The following is a 20,026-nucleotide window of genomic DNA, read 5'->3' as shown; positions in this document are numbered from 1 at the left end:
CTCCCGGCGCCGCGCTCCCGCGGAGTAACTTCGGCTCCCGCCGCGGGGGCTCGTGCTCAGGGCCGCTCCCTCTGCCTCGCTCACCCGGGCTTCCGAGAGCAAGTGCAGCAGGGTAGGCCCAGGCGCCACAAACCGCGACACGTGTGCTGCCGGGGAGCGCTCTGCCGCTGCTCCCCCTTCGTAAAAATACGCTGTTATCGGGAAAGTATTAATGAAACTAAAGCTGCCCTCGTGGTACTTTTCAGTTGCACTGTTTCTATAAAATTTCTCTTAAACTTACTTTAACAAACAGGGCGAGGGATTTCCTGTATTAACTGCAATACCAGCTCATTAACAATTGCTGTGCGAGGTGCTTGCTCTTCTATTCCACATTCAAAATGCTCATTTTGCCTTGGCGCTCCTGCTCTGCCCGCCTTGTTCCCCGGCTAGGTGCTGCCACGGCCGCAGCTGCGCTGGCCGCGGCGGCTCCTGCCCCCCGGTCTGCTTCTGGAGTAGTTACCCTCCAGTCCCTCTCCATGGACATCAGTCCAATTGCAGGGCTGAGGCAGGTGCACTGAAAACTTTTATAATTAAAGCTACAGCTCAGTGGTGAGTCCACGATAAATATGAAGTACAATAATTCAACAGAATGTATTTTTTTCTAATAAAATTTTCATCTTGAGGTGCAATCCCACAATAAGAGCAAGCATTTATGAAGCTAAGAGCCTTGTGAAGCAGCAGCACGTGCTATAGTTTATTTAACAAAGAGTTGTATTTTGATAGTTTTGGCCTTTCACTGTTAACTACTGTTTGCCATTATTATACCATACAGCATACTCTGCCAAGTTTACATTAGAGAATACTGAATTCTAAAAGACACAACATAAAATATATGATGAAAAAATAAAGTGTTCTTAATTTAAATATTGAGTAAAATATAAAGAAGAATATGTAAAATATTATTAATACTTTCAATCATTCTTTTCTTTAGGGATGTGAAAAGAAGACACCTAAGACCCAGTTTTCTAAAGCTGTTTCTCTTACAYTGTGGACAGCCAATAATTCCCATTTGGGAATGTTTTTAATTTTGAAAATCTGTCATCCTCACAAGCTATGATGTTAAYTTTTTCTTTAAAAAATTCTGAAATGAAATTAAGACACTGAGGATGCACGTACTTKAAAGTGGAAATTGCAGAAAGTACTGCACTACTGAAAAGCAGCATTTTTTAATGAATGTTACTCCTTATGAAATGTATTCCTAGGATAGTGAAGAAAAATTCTTGTTCATATAACTTACAATTTTACTCATCAAACTGAATATTTTAATTAGTAGTCATACTTTGTCAATTTAGCAGCAACTGACATTTTTCAGAATGAGCATGAGAGTTGCCCTGCTTGAATATGGACTACTGCAATATTAAATTGATGTACATGCATTTAAAACAAGCAACTGCTGATGCTTTCTCAGCTGTTTTGAAATGACTGAGACCTGTAAGATTTGGATTCCAATCTGAGTATTTCAGAACTTTGTTTATCAAATCTCCCTATTGAAAAAAACATTTTCTAAACAAATTTATCAGCTAGGTTTGTGTTTACACAATAATGGATATCCAGTGTTCTATTCAAGCACATTATAGATACAGTATTATTCTACTGTTTAGCTCATATAGWAATAATTGAGCAGCAGTTGTGGTAATTACACACACAGATTCCCACAAGCCTTACAAAATAAAGGRAAAAAAAAGTAGTGATAAAAACCCCTACACTTTTTAATAGGTAGTGTGGAGCAATCCGAATGGTATTCAGAAGAAAGCTGCAGCATTCATCTTTACTGAACACTGAATCTTTAGATGTTCTGATGGAAATGCCATTTTATTCTGACAGCTGTGACTTCTAAATCTTGAGAACTTACTTGAAATTATGGCATATTTACTCAGGTAAGAAAACATACTAAAATATAACCTCTTTGGGATCTTCTGTTTCCAATGTTACATCCCCTACCCAGTGCAGCAGTAACTGGAATAGAATCATACACTACTTTAAGCTGGAYGGAACCGTTGGGCGCCACCAGCCCAGGCCTGGCTCAAAGCAGGGCCAACTTCAAAGCTAAGTCAGACTGCTCAGGGCCTTGTCCAAGCAAGCCTGGAATATCTCTAAGGATGGCTAATCTACAACCTCTCTGGGCAACCTGTCACAGCATTTGGCAATCCTCACTGTGAATTTTTTTCCTTACCTCCAACTGGAATTACCTTTGCTGCACCTTGTGCCTTCCCCATGCATATGAATAATTTACTAGTAAAAAATAAAGTTAATTTAACTTTTGCTATTATTATCACTGTCTTTACCATTATCTTGGGATCATGTATGATATTTCTGCTCAGTGTTAAGATTTGCTAGGAAATGGTAGGAATTAAACCATTCTTGCCCCCAACTCATATTCTTGAAAAGTTTCTTTACGTTTCTACCAGTGGTGTTTTGTGTTTTTACCATGAGGACTTCCTTTCATTCCTACTAACCTCTGTATTAGACGCTAATTAGATTAGATTAGCATATAGTAACACTTCTGTGATACAGACAGCATTTCTTTCGTTATGTTCATTCTCTTTCTGTATTCTAAAATTAAGTAGCAAAGCCGGTTCCAAAATGCCCACTTCTGTATTATTATGCCATTGACAATTAAACATGTAAATAAGAAAAATCCATTCAAGATACATCTTTAGAGTAGGGCAAAATTGTGTCACAGTGTTCCAGCTTTCTAAATTGTTGAACTAATTTCAAACAATTTTGAAAAAGTAAGAGAAATCTTAAAGTAAGCTTCGACAGGTTTTTTAATAATTGGCTGCTGCTAGAGGAAAGAGAATCAAATTAGTGATTCTACTAAGGGCAAAATGGGCAGATACATGTTGTGATACATTTTCCTGACACAYTGAAATACAGATTAGTTCACACTCTCTTCCTGGTCAGAGAATCACAGAAAACAAGGAATGAGATTATAGCGGTGCAAGGAGGAGACTGTAACAGCAAGAAAACAAATTGTAATTGTGAAATAAAATAGAATAGAAATGGCCACTAGCATGAAGGAGACAACTTAACTTTAGACGCTTGTAGGCAGAGGCTGAGGAGGAAAAAAAAATCTATTTTTGAACATATTACCAGCTGACCATTAAACATACTGAGAGGGAAGATCTCCAGACCAGCCTGACATACCTCCCTGCAGTTTACAAAGTTTTAAGAACTGTGGCTATAATCCTCATGGTTATTGCAAATTTAAAAATACCAGTCTATCACAGAAGAATTCAAACTATTCAGCTAAAAGCAGCTGTAAATTTAAGAAATGGGAGTGATAGCTATAGTTTAAAAGAATATTTCCCTTGTGTCGCCTTGATCATTTTGTCACTATTTTGTATTTTTATTTTGAAAAATAGTTTTAAAAGGCATGACTGTATGCATCACATACAAACATTACCAGAAACTTCCCAAAGAAAGTGGTACAAATCGTTAAAATATTGCTTTTCATATATGCAATTCAGTAACCCTAATGTCCAGCTGTGTGAACTACGATCGCCTGCAGCTTGCTTTCTGTTTTTTAAACACACCAAAATTTTAACAGAATAAACTGCCATGCAGCCAAGCTAATTCTTCATGTGAGAATGACCTAACTGACATTATTTTGATTTCACAGACAGTCCTTCATTATGGCATAGAACCTAGCATTGGGCCACAGAAGTATTTTTTCTCCTCTTCGTATGTAATTGATTTTTGGTGACAAGGTGGAGAGCGAGGGAGGTTTACCTTTGAACCATCAGAGATCGCTCACAGATACTGATGCAACAGCAGGCAGRGTGCAAACCTGTATAATCAAGAGGCTTTTGAGCATCCGTTTGCCTACGTGCTCAGTATTAAAACAATGATCTGAGGTGGGGTTAGGAACTGCAGGAACCTAAAATACTGGTGGTATCTTTAATCGCTCTTGTTTTTGTCTTACGGCACACAGTAGTTTCTGTGGGCTTTGGTCTTCTGTACTACGTTAGGTCTACTTTAGATTTTTACAGAGTGTTGAAGAAATGTTTTGTGGCTTGTGGTATGTTCTGTAGGCTGGAACGGAGTAGGCATTATTTCACAGTTGCCTGTGATTGTGGGGAACCAGAGTCAATGACCAAAGTAGTCCTTTACAGTCCTATGTTTTCTATAAATTTATAGCAGTTGTGTGGAAGTACTTACAGTGAGTAAACATCACACTTACACTTTGGTAACAGCTTAAAGATGACCCATAATTTTAAACAACCCAACTTGGTTCTAAATCGGCTGCTTTCCGTGCACCACAGTGATCTTGCATGCTCAGAATTACTTTTGGTCATCTAGTTATTTCACTGCCATTGCATCATTTGTTAGACTTTCTCTGAACTCATGGAAGTCACACCTGTGTTGCCATTGCTATTACTGTACAATCTCTAATACTTCTTAACTACTTATCTGTATTGCCAGTTCAGTTTCCTCTTACTCTGCTCTCTACAATATTATAACCTGCTTATTCTGTGGCTTTTTCAGAGAAAATCTACTCAGCAGTTAACATCTCAAGTCTCCTTGCTACTGCACAATGGTAAAAATAATTAGTGACAGTCAAAGCCACATTATCAGAAAAATTCARATTCAAGCAACCTGAACAGGCCAGCCTGAATAGAGCTGCTGCCTGCATGGGCAAGACTGATTCTCCTCCACAGATATCCAGTAGCTGTGGGTCACTGGGCAAACTCTTTGTCAACTCAGTATCTATCCTTCCAGAGAAAAAGTAGCTCTCTATCAGCATAATCATATGTTCCACACTTTCTACTCAGCTCTCAACAAAATTTATACTTTTCTGTAAGACATTCTAATGGCTATCTGCTGTAATTCAATTACTTTCTTTAAAAAAAATTCTTAAGCTTTTGTCAGCATTATATTTTTTCTTCCATTTGCTACTGCAAATTATTTTTCTTGATTTTTTTCTCTGAAAATATCAAAGCTATTTACATCAACATATCATGCAGCTCAGCTATACAATAATGTGAATTATTCAAATAGTTTTGCACGACAGGGTCATCTTTCAATCGCTTGGAGATGAAAAAACAAACTATAAAAAAAGAACCTTCCAATGACTCCCTCTAAAACTGTTACTTGTTTCTTGCAGTTGAAAACTGGTAAGAATACAAACCAAATTTTATTTCACTTGTCAAACAGCTTCACAATTATACTTATGCAATCAACTTGCACTACAAATTAAAAACAAGACTTGCTACTAGATCTTAAGTAAAAACAAATTTACAACTCCAGTAAGTTCAGCAAAAACAATCCTCAGGAAATCTACTCATGCCAGTTATGATGGCACAACTAGCAAACAAAGAGGGTCAAAACAAAACAGAAAGTAGCAACCATATTGCCTCATCTTTTACAAGATAAATTAATGATATTCAAAATGTTCTTTAATCAGTTTTCATCAGAAGCTGTGCTTCCAGCTCTCTGATGAATAAAACCTTTAACTTAATTAAAAAAATGTAGGATGGACTCCATTTCATTTGAACTGTGTAGGAAGTCTCATTCATGGGAACCATCACTTTGTCTGCCAATTAAAACAGTAGACTTAATTGGAAGAAGCCTAATATAGAGAATAATGAATTTCATTTTTTTTAGCTTCCTAAAATAAATATACAATGTTTTCTCTGGTTAAATTAAGAGAAAACAGAGGGCAGACCAAGATATTGCAGCCTTGGCTTCACATACACATATGATTTTTTTTTTTAGCAACAATTTGGCATATGTATTGAGTCAAATTCTGTGAAGCCCCAGGGTCCATATGATCTAGTCCATCAGGTTATGACTATAGTCACAGCTGAATTTGGCTTATTGTGATATATAAAATCCCATTATCTTCATATTTCCCTAAGATTAAGCTTAAAGAGAAGCTCTTTAAACATTTGGATGCTTGTAGCAGTTACCAGATGAGAGTTGCTCCAGATAACATTTTATTGAAARCCTTATCTTGAAATATTAATACTTTTTATCCAATATACTAATGGAAAAAGATTAAACAAAACTGATACTTTTAATTGATTCCTCATTCGAATAATATGCTAGTTGTAGGGAGAGAGAAGTTCAGGACTCTAGCCAGAAGCTATTCTCCAGCGAACAATCACTCCTCAGACCATAGCTTTCCAGTTATGAAGTCAAATTAGCCTAGCAAGTTGACAGTGCTTTAACAACTTTATCCCCATGACTGCAGTACATCATGAAAGTCTGCATAAGCAGTGCCTACATCTGACATTGTCATCACCTTTCTGAGTTTCCTAGAACATTGATTTATAAAATGTAATTCTCAAGTATAAAAAAAAAGTTTGAAATTTTATTATGAGTACAAAATCATGGCATTCAGACTGTTTTTAAACAGGATATTCTGATTTGATGTGCACTTAATCAGCCTGAGCACTAAGTCAACCAAAAGCTGTGAGACCATGTTTACCACCCTTCTCATGTTTACCAACCCTCTTGCATCTTGAGCTTCCTCTCTGTAATGCCTGGAAGTTTGGGCTCAGCACTGTGCTGATGAGATCACGTGGCTTTTAGCTGACTAAGCTATGTCCGTGGGGGCTCTGGACAGAGCAACACACAGTCTCTCCACAATACAGTATACACAATCCTGCTCTTAAAAAGCTATAATTTCTGAGTTTGTTCTCAAATTACTAACTTGTCCAATCTCATCAATTAGGCAGAATCATGAACAACTTTGCTAGGAAATTCTGTAGGAAGAAAATTATGGTAAGAAATGCAGCAATACTTCAGGAGCTTACATGCTTTTGAGTCTAAGAAATCAGTGGTTCAGCATAGTACAGGCAAAGCCTTGCTGCAGATACCATTGCAGAGGTATCTATACTTAGATGGTGAATGAACTATGTTTATATTTCATATTTAGGCCCTGATTGTAGAAACGCTACCACTAATACTCCACTATGCATGCCCACAGCCCATGCCAGTCCCCAGTTCAGCTCATGTCATTGGGTGACTACTCCCACGCRTCAAGCTTAGTATGTCAGTCCATGCAGCAGTGCACCTGTATGTGTAACAGTCAYGCTTTATATTTCAAAAAAGAGTAATAAAATGAACAGAGAGCATGCATCGTTCTTTACTATTGTTCTGTGCTTCACTGTTATTTCTAATCCGTCCTACTTCAGTTCCAAATCCTCTAGTTAACTGTCCAACGCTTTGGATTCTAAGAGGTGAGAGGAGATTGATTTCACATCAATCTCCTCTCATCTTGAGGTTCTCAACTTTTTTTTTACAGTATCCACTTAATTAAAATAAAAACCCTCATTCTCCAAGACCTTTCACAATTGATAATGAATTGAGCTGCCAGTTAAATACATTTCAAAAACATTTTTCTAAAGAAGATGATAAACCGTGCTAATTGTAATCATACAGTATCTGACCTTTCCACATTCCTACATCCTGTTTACACTCCGCTAAGTTTTTTAGACATGGCTATTTTCTTCAATACTGTGATACACTTACATTCTACAGGTCTAAAGCTAGAATGTTTCACCTATCAATTTATACAGCAGATCTCCCTCCATTCCCCAATCTAATATTCTTCCTTGGTAGGCTTTTAAGAATAAAAGGCATAATACTCTTGAAATGGTTTGCCTTTATCACAAATACATGGACTGGAATAGGAATTTCTGACAGGGTATTGAGCTTATGCAAACTTGTTGATATATATAACACATAGCCTGCTCATATCATCATCATGCTGTCTATTTAATAATTCACATCTAAATACAAGACTTTAGTTGCCATAGCTTAGTAGGAATAAAATTAAGGAGATCTACATTTTCCTGCTGAGAAATCTGGAACGCTGTCTAGTGTTTTATCCTTATGTCTTTTACACTCATCAGAAATGCTGGTGCTGTCATAAGCCTTCATCAGTAAGGAACTAAAATATGTATTTTGGGGTTATTTGTCTTTTACTAAGTAGCACTTACCAAAATCATTGTTACAAAATAGGTCAAAACCAAGTACCTTTAAATAGAGACTGCCAATTTACACTTTTATCCAATATACTTTAAATCTATTCTATGATTTTCTCCACAGTATCTGTTGTACTGGGGAAGCAATTCCTGCCCCCTCCTCTTTTTWAATACGTAGATAGTGTAAAAAAATGACAGGAACAGTTGAAAACCTCAAGGTGAGATTCTTCAAAGTGCTTTCTAATAAACTAATAAAGATTTTACACTGATGTTCTTTATTCAATAWAGATCAACTAACAAAATTTAGTTCAAAGAGGGTCAATAAGTTTCCTGAAAACTACAGCTTGTGCCACAGTTAATGTGATGCTAACAAACTCACGTAACAAAGACTATTATAAAGAAAAGAAATGGACAGTATATTGTTTCGCAATAGATAAACTACAAACAGCAACTTATTTTGATGAAGGAAACCAGCAGCCCTGAAGTTGGTAGTCTAAGATCACCTGTCTAAAAGTTCAGAAACATAATTTCTACTTAGTAACAACTGCAATATTATTAATTTTAAAACTGATATCCTCACTCTGAACATGATCTCTCAATGAAGTTATTGCGCAAACCACTGGTGCTGATGGAAACAGGAGACAGTTTAAGTGGTACTCAGTGCCCAAAGAATAATAAACTTGTAACTGCTTAAAAGAATATTGCAATTTATTTAGCATAGACGAAAGATGATGAAGGTCCCAACTGCTTTGATAATGGTCTCTTATTTAAAGCCACAAAATACAGTAATCTTAGTCAGACAAGATGCAAATATTGACCATAAACAGTAAAAGGTAACTGCTACTCTASCACATCATTTTCTCCCGCTCTTTATGGTTTTTATCCCACAAATGCTTAAAGGGCTATAAAGATGATTAAGGGACTGGACCACGTATGGTATGGGAAGAGGCCAAGGGAACTGAGATTGTTTACCTTGGACAAGAGAAGGCTCAGTGGGGATCTTATCAATGTTTATAAATACCTGATGCAGGAGAGTAAAGAAGACAGCGCGAAAGTCTTCTCAGTGGAATACAGGGAAAGGAGAAGAGGCACTGAGCACAAACTAAAACACAGAAAATTCAACTTAGACATCAGCAAAAACTTCTTTTACWGTGAGGGTGTTTGAACACTGGAACAGGTTGCCCAGGGAGGCTGTAGAATCTCTATCCTTGGAAATATTTAAATCCTGACTGGACAAGATCTAGAGGAACATGCTGTAGCTCACCCTGCTTTGAGTAGGCAAGTGGGACTAGATTATCTTCAGTGGTCCTTTCCAACCCCAACCATTCTGTGATTCTGTGAAGCATTCTGGCCTCAAGATTTCAGAATAACTTAAGTATGTGCTTCCATGTACAGGTTCAAAATTACCATACATCCTGAAGTGTATTCTACCTCTGTGCACTTCTGAAAACCATATATATGTATATTTAAGGAAGATTTTCTAATACTTTCTGAAGACAAATTTCTGAATATAATAGTCCTAATCCACTCAAAACAAAAACTGAAAGCATTCTTGACTTCCACAATTAATTAACAGAACATCCAAGTCTAGACATAAGTGTCTCTGTGCTTTATATTGAGCTGTCAAGACATCATTTTATTAAGCAATTAATTTGGAAAATGTTCAATAATAAACTGCACATTTGCAGATTGCATAAGATAATTTTATTTCAGAACACCCTATACCTTGAAAACAACCATGAAGAGCAAAGTAGGGTATTAGTATTCAACCTGTAAAATGTGGTTATCTTGGAGTCTGTGTCCTGTTCATCTTGACAAATACTTAAATCAATTTGCTAATAAAAATTCTGTTGAAATACAGTTGAGACTAAGAGTACCAAATTAGTAATTTATGTAAAATACTTTATAAGGGATGCTGTAATCATCTGATAAACACAATAGAGTTCACCCTACACTCTGAACTTAAAAGAAATCTGTACATGTGTTAAAGGCAACAGTACCACTGTATTTATAAACAAACTTAGTTAGTAATACTTGACTGATATAGTATCAGTCAAGCAATAGCCTTGTGGGATCATTACAAGCTACTTAGTGTAATCCAGGACCACAGACGTTTCAAAGCATTTTGGTGGTATTGGCTGCTCCTTGTGAAGTAACATCAGAAAACATGCAACTAGAAACATCACCATTGCAATTAGTGGGCTAACTGCAATTCAGAACCCCTGACCACTTTGAGTGCCTGCCTCCTACTGCAAGGCAGAAGAAAGGACACATTTTTCATTTTGCAGTCCCCAAATGCTGGTGTGTGGTGAGTGTCTGCTACAGACCACTGGGTCAGGAAGAAGAGGTAGATGAGGTATTTTTCAGACAACTGTAAGAAAGCTCATGTTTGCAGGCCCTGGTCCTCACGGGCAACTTCAACCACCTTGATATCTACTGGAGGAGCAACAGGGCAGGGCACAAGCAATAGAGATTTCTGGATTGCATTGAGGGTAACTTCCTGGATCAAGGAACCAACAAGGGGAGACAGTCTGCTGGACCTAATTCTTAAAAACAAAGAAGAACTGGCCAGGGATGTGAAGGCTGAGGGCAGCCTTAGCTACAGTGASCATGAGATGATGGTGTTCAGGATCCTCAGAGGTGGGAGGGAGGYGTTAAACAGGATCACAACCTTGGGCTTCAGCAGAACAGACTTTGGTTTGGTCAGGGATCTGCTTGGAAGAATCCCATAGGATATGGCCCTGAAGAGAGAACAGAGGTAAGAAAAGGGGAGGGGTGATTTTTAAGTATCACATCCTTCAAGCTCAAGAACAGTCCATCCTGACAAACAGAAAATTGACCAAAGGCATCAGGAAGTCTCCATCGATGAAGAAAGCTTCTGATAAAGCTCGAACATAAAAAGGAAGCATACAAGAAGTGAAAGCAGGGTCAGGTGACATGCGAGGAATATTATAGAAACTGTATGAGCATGCAGGGATGAGATTAGGAAAGCCAGAGCCCATCTGAAGCTGAATATTGTGAGGGATGTGAAAGGCAGCAAGAAAGGCTTCTACAGGTACATCACCAGCAAAAGATGACTAGGGTAAACATGAGTCTACTACTGAATGGGGCAGTGTCCCTAGAACAAAGGGCATGGAAAAGGCCAAGATACTCAATGCTTTCTTTGCCTCGGTTTTTACTTGTAAGGCCACTCTTCACCACCCCAGATGGTGGAAAAATGAGACCAGTGGAAAAGTCTGGAGCAAGGAAGTCTCCTACTTGGTAGAGAACAATCCAGTTAGGGAGCATCTAAACAGAGCAGACATACACAAGTCCATGAGATCTGATGGGATACACTAAAAAGTACTGAGGGAGCTGGCCGATGTCATTGCCAGGCCACTCTTGATTATCCTTGAAAGGTCCCAATGATTAGGGGAGGTTCCTGAGGACTGGAAGAAAGCAAACATCACTCTATCATCAAGAAGGGCAAGAAAAAAAAATCTGGGAGTATAACCAAAGGGAAGGTGTTGGAGCAAATAATCCTAGAAAGCATTTCCAAATGTAGTAAGAACAAGAAGGCAATTGGGAGTAGTCAGTATGGATTTATGAAGGGGTAATAATGTCTGACCATGCAAAGGGACCTTGACAGGCTGGTGAAATGGGCCACCAGGTGTCTTATAATGTTCAGCAAAGGAGAATGTAAAGTCCTGCACCTGACAAAATAACAGGCCCATGCAACAGTGAAGGCTGAGAACTCACGGACTGGAAAGTTGCTTTGCAAAAAAGGAGCTGGGAGTCCTGCTGCACAAGTTGAACATGAGCCACCAATATACCCTTGTGACAAAGAAGACCAACAGAATCCTGGGTTGTGTTGGTAAGATCATTGCCAGCAGGCTGAAGGAGGTCATCCTTCCCCTCTATTCAGCAGTAGTAAGAACACAGGCGGAGTACTGCATCCAGTTCTGGGCCCCCCAGTACAAGAAAGATGTAGGCATACCAAAGTGAGTCCAGCAAAGGCCCACTAAGATGATTACGGAAATGGAACAGCTGTCATATGAGGAGAGACAGACAGCTGGGACTGTTTAGCCTGGACAAGAGAAGATTCAGGGGGAATCTTACTAATGTGCATAAATATCTGATGGGGAGGGAGGGAAGCAAAAAAGACGGAGCTAGATTCTTTTTGGTGGTGCCTAGTGAAAAGACAAGAGGCAACCAGCCACAATTTGAAACACAGGAAATTCAACTTGGACATTAAATAAATAAATAAAAAAAAATTAAAAAGCTTTTCCCTGTAAGAGTTGTTGAACACTGGAACTAGTTGCCCAGAGAGGTTGTGGAGGCTCCTTGGAGATATTCAAAACCCTACTGGATGTGGTCCTGAGCAACCTTCTCTAGGTGACCCTGCTTTGAGCAAGAGGTTAGAAAGTAGGTGATCTGCAGCACTTTCAACATCGAGATTTCTGTGATTCTGTGAAATACTAATCAAAATTACTCAGTTTGTTGTATGTTCAGTATATATATATATATATATGTATGTATGTATATTCTAGGCTACCTGTGTCCAGTTAAGTCTAAATCATATTGAAGGTACATGCCATAGTGAATGCTGGGGTCTTGCATGGTCTTGTCTCCTGACCATGGAGATGAGACCTGTTGAGACTGCAGCATGGAAAAAAAAGATGTGCTGAGATACGACAAAAACATATACACACTGATCTGGGGGAAAAAAAAATACACCCATGGTGATGAAACAGCCCTCAAAAAGTATGGTATTGTTCATCTAAAATGAAGGCAGAGAAACATTGTGAAAAATTTAACAAATGTGTAGGTTAGCCATATCTAGCCATTCTTAATACAGGGATTTTGGTACATGTACAATTGCCTGAGATGTTATGCAAGGAAGGCTAACAGCCTAGTGTCACTGCTCTATATTTCTATTTCACCAAATTTATCTTCTGAACGAGAACAGCTGGGCCAGTGTCAAGCTCCAGTCTGAGTGGGTGCTCCAGGTAAATCCACACTTCATATCAGGGAGACACCCAAACATGTACTGGCTCTGTCACTCCCTTGCCTGCATTGTTGGGGGACTTGACCCCTAGGATCCATTGTGGTGAACATCACACAGCTGTGGGGTTTTCCTAAAATCATGACAGATCAGTATCATTATATTACAGAGCACCTCTGAGTCTACTCACATTTACTCTGTGATTTGTCTGATAACTTTATATTATGAAGAAGCTAGCATACATCCTAAATGATTTAAGGATAGATTTACCATTACCATAACCTTCCTCGAATAGTGTAAAACAGAAAAAGTACGCAGTCCTGTTAAACTGGGTTCATAGCTGCTTTGTATGTCCCAGCTTCCCTCTTCTTTCCCATCATTCAAACTTTTCCCTTCACCTTGTTCCTCCTACCTTCCCCTGCTTCTATAAATTGCTACATTTCTTAGACACACCCAATTTTAACACAGAATATCATTAACAAATTTACCAGTAAGCTTCTAGAATATTAATTTTGTATTTAAAATATTACGGCTTTGGGGCTGGGTGTTATTCCGTGTTTGTCATATGAAACAGGAGACTAAATACTTTTTGAAGAGGAAAGCTCAACAAGCTCAAATGGCAGAATATGGAACTCTGCTTTATCAGTTAAGTTATATATTCAGTGCACTACCTGACCTTTCAACACTTACAGCCAAATTTCCTGAAGAAGTTAATAATTTCAGAAGTGGGAAATTCATGCAGGAAATGGGATCTTGGCAGAGGAGGTTCAGAATAAGAAAGAGGGAAACTACATTTAGGGTCTGGGCTATGCAGGGAAATCTGTGCAAAACTCAATTTTTCCAAATTTTAATTATGTTTATTTTTTGCTGTTTTCAAAGCACCAAGAAAATCATACTTCTTGGGAATCTTGGAGTGACTGTCAGATGGTATTGCTCATAAAACAGCTTTGGTAAGCAGAAAAGCCACAAAAGCATGCCTTCTGTACAAGCAGTCTTTTGTAGGTAATAGAAGAATCTGCGTCGGGGAAGGCCAAGGGAAGATAGAGATTTGAAAGCTTACTTCTACAGCACAACAAATCAGAAGAAAATCTGAAGGCTGACAGTAGAATTTGGTAAAGGAAGAAAACAAAAGCTGAGCAAAATAAAACAAAATTGGAAAGAGAAAAGCAATTCTACTCTTCAATCTAACTAGGTCTAGTAAGAACAGAAGTGGACATGCAGTACATCAGCACACCCTAGTCACATACGGGTCCAGGTCAAGCTGGGAGTCATTTATTGAAATACTTGACACTATTTTTATTGCTGTTTAACAAAACTGGCTAGATTACACTTACTACAAATATATCCATTCTGCAAATACACCTTCAGCTGCAGTGTAGAGATTGAGATTCCATCTCCTCTGAAGAGCCTAAACTGTGTGAAGAAAAGCATGCATTACTGAGTTCATTTTGCAGAAAATAAAATGTTTCTAGTGAGTAACCTATGAAATTTCTAATATGAGCAACAGAGACAGACATGAATACCTAGGAATTAAATCTCCAGTTCTAAAATTCCAGTGCAACATGTTAATCACAATACTACTCTTCATCTTAAAGTTCATTTGACATGCATTTGATTAAGACCTGATCTCTGAGGTGAGAGATTTTATTTTGCATAAAATAGTCATACTGAACACTGTATATACATACTGTCTTATTTTGCTATTAACTCCTGAAAATAGTCCAGATTTTTGCAGTTACTTTTAGAACAGGAGTGGTAAGAAATCAGAAAGATAAATCTCAAATTTTCATCATGTTAAGGCCAGGATAACACTTTGTAAGCTAAGATAATTGAAGATAAAAAGATGGATTATTCAGGAATCCATATCTTATATTGTATGTGTGTGCACATAATCTTACACACATGTAAAATGTGAGTGAAACAAAACTGTTTTGACTGCATTTTTGCATTGCTTAAGCAAAAGTAAGTGACCACTTAAGATGATAAAAAAATCAGACCCATCAGCTCATCTGTCTTTTTCTTATTAACATCTCATGAACATGAATATGGCTATTTATACAACCTAATTCCACACACTCCCTCCATGACTTCCTGAAACAAGTTATTTTTATGTCTTTCTAATTTAATTAAATCTGCTTTTACCACTGCTGTGACGAAGAAGTTGTTGGGTACTATACATCTAGTACTGATAGACTGCTTTACAGCTACATATTAGTAAAAAGGAAATAAAAATGCATAGTTCCACTCATTTCTAAGACGCAGTTAAAATAAACAATAGCTGAAACAAAAACGTTGTCTCATTTACTATTTGTAACTAACTGAAAATATTTTTGGCCAAAAAAAGAATATTATCACAGATTCAAGTACACATATATTATACTCTGCAGCTGGGTTTAAAGAGAGTATCTCCATCATTACACTCTATGGAGTGTGGTTAGAAGTGCACCTGTAAAGTAGAACTGCCTAATCCTAGTTCATGCGGGCACAAGTACCACAAAGTGCCAACAGTTAGGAGCAAAGATGTGAAGTAAAGGGTATCAGCAGTGCCTGCAGTAGGTTGCCAGCTCTGACTGGACAAAGTGTTGGTCCTAACTCCTGTAAAAATTCCTTTGTGAGAAAATTCCAGCACAACATTATCAAATTAAAAAAAAAAAGATGTACTGGAGGCATAGAGACACTACCCTGAAAGGAGACCTTTTTCAGCTGTACTCCGAAGTACTGAAGTGATCCTCTGGTCTACTGCTCTGTTATACCCTTAATCTGGGAGCCATGAAGATTGCAATACAATCTCACTGGTGTTCTTCTATCTTTGAGTATATGGTTAGCTTACAATGATCACTGCAGATGCAGAAAGTATTCATACGAAATGCCAAATTTCTATTCTTATTTATAGTTCTTTCCTCAGACCTTCCAAGAAGGGGAGGGTTAGGTACTGTAAGTACCTCCTACTCTGTCTTCTAAAACACTTCAAAACTTTCTGAGCATCCAAGTGAATGCTTTACTTCAGAGCGGAGTCTGACTCATTTCACTAACAGCATGCGAGCAGAAATGACGAAAAAAAAGGTTTTCATGCACGATTCAAGCATTGTTATGGAAAGAAAACAGCTCACATGAGGAATGCTAGACAGCTTACATCCCCACAGACTCCGTATCAGTAAAAATAACAGCTACCTTTTTGCTCTATTCCCAAAACAGCACTGTTAGTAAACCTGCAAAACTCTTAGGAGGTTAGAGCAAAAAAATAATTCCAGTTTCACTACAGACAAATGCCAAGTATGATCTTTCAGAGCTAATTTCTCTATAAAAGGAATATGGTATTCTAGACAGAAATAGATGGAACACGACCTTTAGACAGACCATCCAAAAGGCTTCTGCACAAGAAAATAAACAATCCATTTTGAAAAAGTTGAGCATAAAATACTTTCCAGGTATTATGCAATGCAACAACTGTATAAGAAATCTCTTTTCTGCAGTAAAAGGAGTGAGACAGAAGACTTACTGCTGTAAGTATGAATTTGTGTCCAAGACAAACCTAAATTCTTACTTTTTAATTCATTCAAGCCTTGAATAACTTTAGTGGAACACACTGCATAAATATGGCCAAAAAAACCTGACCACAGATTCACAATAAACATTAAAATGTTTAATACTATCATCATTATCTCTTTCATTTTAAATATTAATGGAAGATCTAGTGTTTAAATTCCTGTATTAGATGTCCATAGTGGGTTTTTTTTTTGAAAACCAGAGTACAAAACAGTTGTTTATAGACTTCTTACCTAGAAATGACTGCTAAAATTTAGCTCCAGTTCTGGTGTACAGAAAAGAGTTCAGCTTTCTTACTGCTTAGTGTTTCACTAGAACTTGTTCATTAATCAATGTCATATTTGAAACAGCAACACAAAATGCAAGATCTGGCATATGGCATACATGGTATAATTAATATTGTGATCTTCATAAGGGTGAACATACCTTTCACAAACATATTTAAAACAACACAAAACCCAAGGCAGCACATGTAATTATACTACCTGAAGCAAGAGTACATTATTGTTTATGGYTATACTGCAAATCTCAAAGCTTTTGGAGAATGTGTGCCCCTTTTCAAAAGAAAAGAACGAATAATCTCAAATAGAAAATTTAAGATAAGAAAATTGTTGTTTTCCTTTACGCCGTACTTGCTAGTATTATTTTCACTTTGTAAGTGGACATTAGAAAGAAAATCCATCACCAAGTTTAATCATATCCCTTTAATCATGAGATAGGCTTCCATTTTTCAATATGCCTACATATCTAATATTAAATCAAGCTGTAACTCATATCTTTGATGTGGAAATTCTGTGTCTAAGTTAGATATAGTCATGACCTCCTCCATCATGAGGACTATGAAATGTGTTCAAAAGCATTAAAGATAGCTATTAAAGACTGTCATCTCCCTTCATGACAAATATTTTGCTATTCAGATGCTTTCTATAGTTTTTATATTTCTTAATTTGATGAAAACCCTCTAAAACACTTCCTCGATCACATTGCTAAATAAAGTAATTTACAAAATTAGTTGCATCCCAGCTTTCTGCTGCAYTAAGTCCAGTGACTTATGAGGATGTAGTGAGAGTTTATACATATGCTAGTGATGCAGCTGAGCTTGCATTTACCTTACAACCGGAAGGACACTCTCCCAGTTCTCCATGGCCAGATTCAGATGTGTGTTGTACAGCTTGACCAACATTCGTACACACCTCTGAAAGATGGACAGAATGTGGGAGTGGGCTGAGTGCCAGATGAGCTACTTACACAGCTACTTACGGCATCCAGCTCACGGTCTGTAGACTGCTTATAGGTTAATGCAGTCATATGGGAATAATTTTGTGTCACACTATGCATTGATTCATTGATGGGTTGACAACATACACACTTTTAACATAGTACTCAAAAATAACACAAACAAGACCCCAAACAAACACAAAAAGTCTACCAAAAGATGGCTGTCTATAGCACATGCTTCTCCCTTTGCRGGGAGGATATATTAAGAGCACGTGACAGATGTTAGTCACATTGTTTAATACACTGTTGGAAGGTGTTCATTTATATGACAGTAAGCACAGTGCAAGAACCTAAACAGAATAATGACATGATCTTACAATAGATATTTATAGTAAAATAAGACACTAACTTTTTGTCAGAATGGGAATATACTAAATGGAAATGATAATCTTTTGATGTGTCATCATCACTGATACTTGCTACCATTCATATTTGCTGAATATTCTTAATGTCCTTTCAGCTAGCACCAAAGTGTTGTGCTACATCAAAAGTAAAAAAAAAAAAAAAAAACCTTTGGAATAGGTATTTATACAGAAATTTTATGCATAAAATATAAATCCAAAAGGAAGGGCTATAAGTTAGAAATTGTTGCAAGCAATTTTCCTTGTTGTTGACTTTTTGTGGGATTTGAACCTATGACTTTTAGCTCTTATAATCAACACTGCATCACTGCATCACATATGCAAAATGTTGTCTTTTTTGTCAAAAAAAAAAAACAAAAAAACAAGCAGGCAAAAGCCTTTCTCAAAGGCTGAATTTAGAATACTAAGTTAGGGCCTGAGCTCTACAAACCTCTGAAACACACCTGAGTGTCTCACCAAACCCAGTGCTCTCTAACAGTACCTGTACATGAAGACAGCCAGGCAGACAGGTAGCTTCACTACTAGGCAACAGGACTGCAAGGACTTAGCACCGCTCTGATTTTTCACTTTATGGGTAAAGCAGAGGTATGTTGAAAGAGAACTGGACCGTACAGAGGGTGTCATTTTCTTACAGCAAACTGAGTATCACTTAAAGGAGCTTCAAGATTACATTTGAGGCAATGCTGTTTCTTGCACACCACTGGAATATAGTACAGAGGTGGCTTAAAGAATGCRGTTATTAACAAGGAGTTCTGTTGATTATGATAAAGCATTTATTTTCTAGCAATGCTATGAACAAATCTGCCAAATAAAAAGCCAAGTAGCAGCTTCAAAGATAAGAATCCTGATTTCTCAGGATTCACATGCACCTCTGAGTTCTACTTGCACAGAATATACTTTTGCATTACTTTAGGAAAGCTAGAGTATACACTACCACACRATTTTTATTTTCTCTAATGTTATTATTTACAAAATAAATATGGGAAGTTCACTGACACCTGACTTACTTCTTTCAGAAAGGATTCCYCTGAAAAGCTTTTCTTGGACCATTCTATATGTTAGCCAGTTCGCTTTTGACAAATAATACATCTTTGTATCTGTTGTTAAAACAACACTTCTTTTATATGTTTGTTTTCAAAGAAAATAAAAGAGTTTAATACAAAACAAACTAGGAAGAATGTTTGTACTGAAAACCAACCTGTCAAGCACGTATCTAASGTACACTGACACCAACACGTTATGCAAACATAGTATTTGGTTCTGCCTTGGATAAGGGCCATCTTTTASTTTATATATACACACTAACAGTCTAATAGTATCCTACAGCCTTCTCTATATGCATGTCCCTGTGTTCTGCTTTTACTGGATTAGCAATCTGAATTCTGGAGAATTTCAGGTAATTGTATGCAGAACATTCTGTTCCAGGGCTGTGTATAATTAAACATGCAAATGCCACAGTAAAGACTGACTGCACAACCTTTACTGTAATACACATTAAGTCAAAAAAGACCACTGTGATCATTTAGTCTGACCTGCATAAAACAGACCATTGTACTTCCTTGTATTAATTCCCACATGAAGTTCAACAGACCTAGTTGGACTAACCCATCTTATCTGATTTTCAAAATTATCAATGCTGAAGAATCTACCATAATCATTAGTAGTTCCAATTAGTAAAAAAGAAAAAATCCTTAACTTTAGTTTGAATTAGTCTGATTACCTCATTTGCTAGGCTATAGCTAGCAAATTTTCTTTTTTTCTGATTTTCTTTTCATCTGCAAGACTGAACAACGCTCTGTTTTTGAGTATCAGTTACTTTATCTCAAATGTTTTCATTTAGATTACCGAAGAAAATATTAAGATATGTCTTGTTTACTGGTTAG

General features: G+C 37.3%; 1 protein-coding gene across 3 annotated transcripts in view; it reads right to left on the bottom strand.

The window, feature by feature from the left end:
• The window catches only part of PCGF5 (polycomb group ring finger 5), a 76,905-nt gene that overhangs the window by 42,788 nt on the left and 14,091 nt on the right, over positions 1-20,026 (bottom strand). The gene's annotated exons all lie outside the window — the stretch shown is intronic.

The sequence above is a fragment of the Rhea americana genome, unplaced genomic scaffold, assembly GCF_003343005.1.
Source record: "Rhea americana isolate MKP2758 unplaced genomic scaffold, rheAme1 scaffold_93, whole genome shotgun sequence".
NCBI classification, from domain to species: domain Eukaryota; kingdom Metazoa; phylum Chordata; class Aves; order Rheiformes; family Rheidae; genus Rhea; species Rhea americana.
Note: the sequence above shows the minus strand (reverse complement) of the source record. Positions and strands in the feature narration are given on the sequence as shown.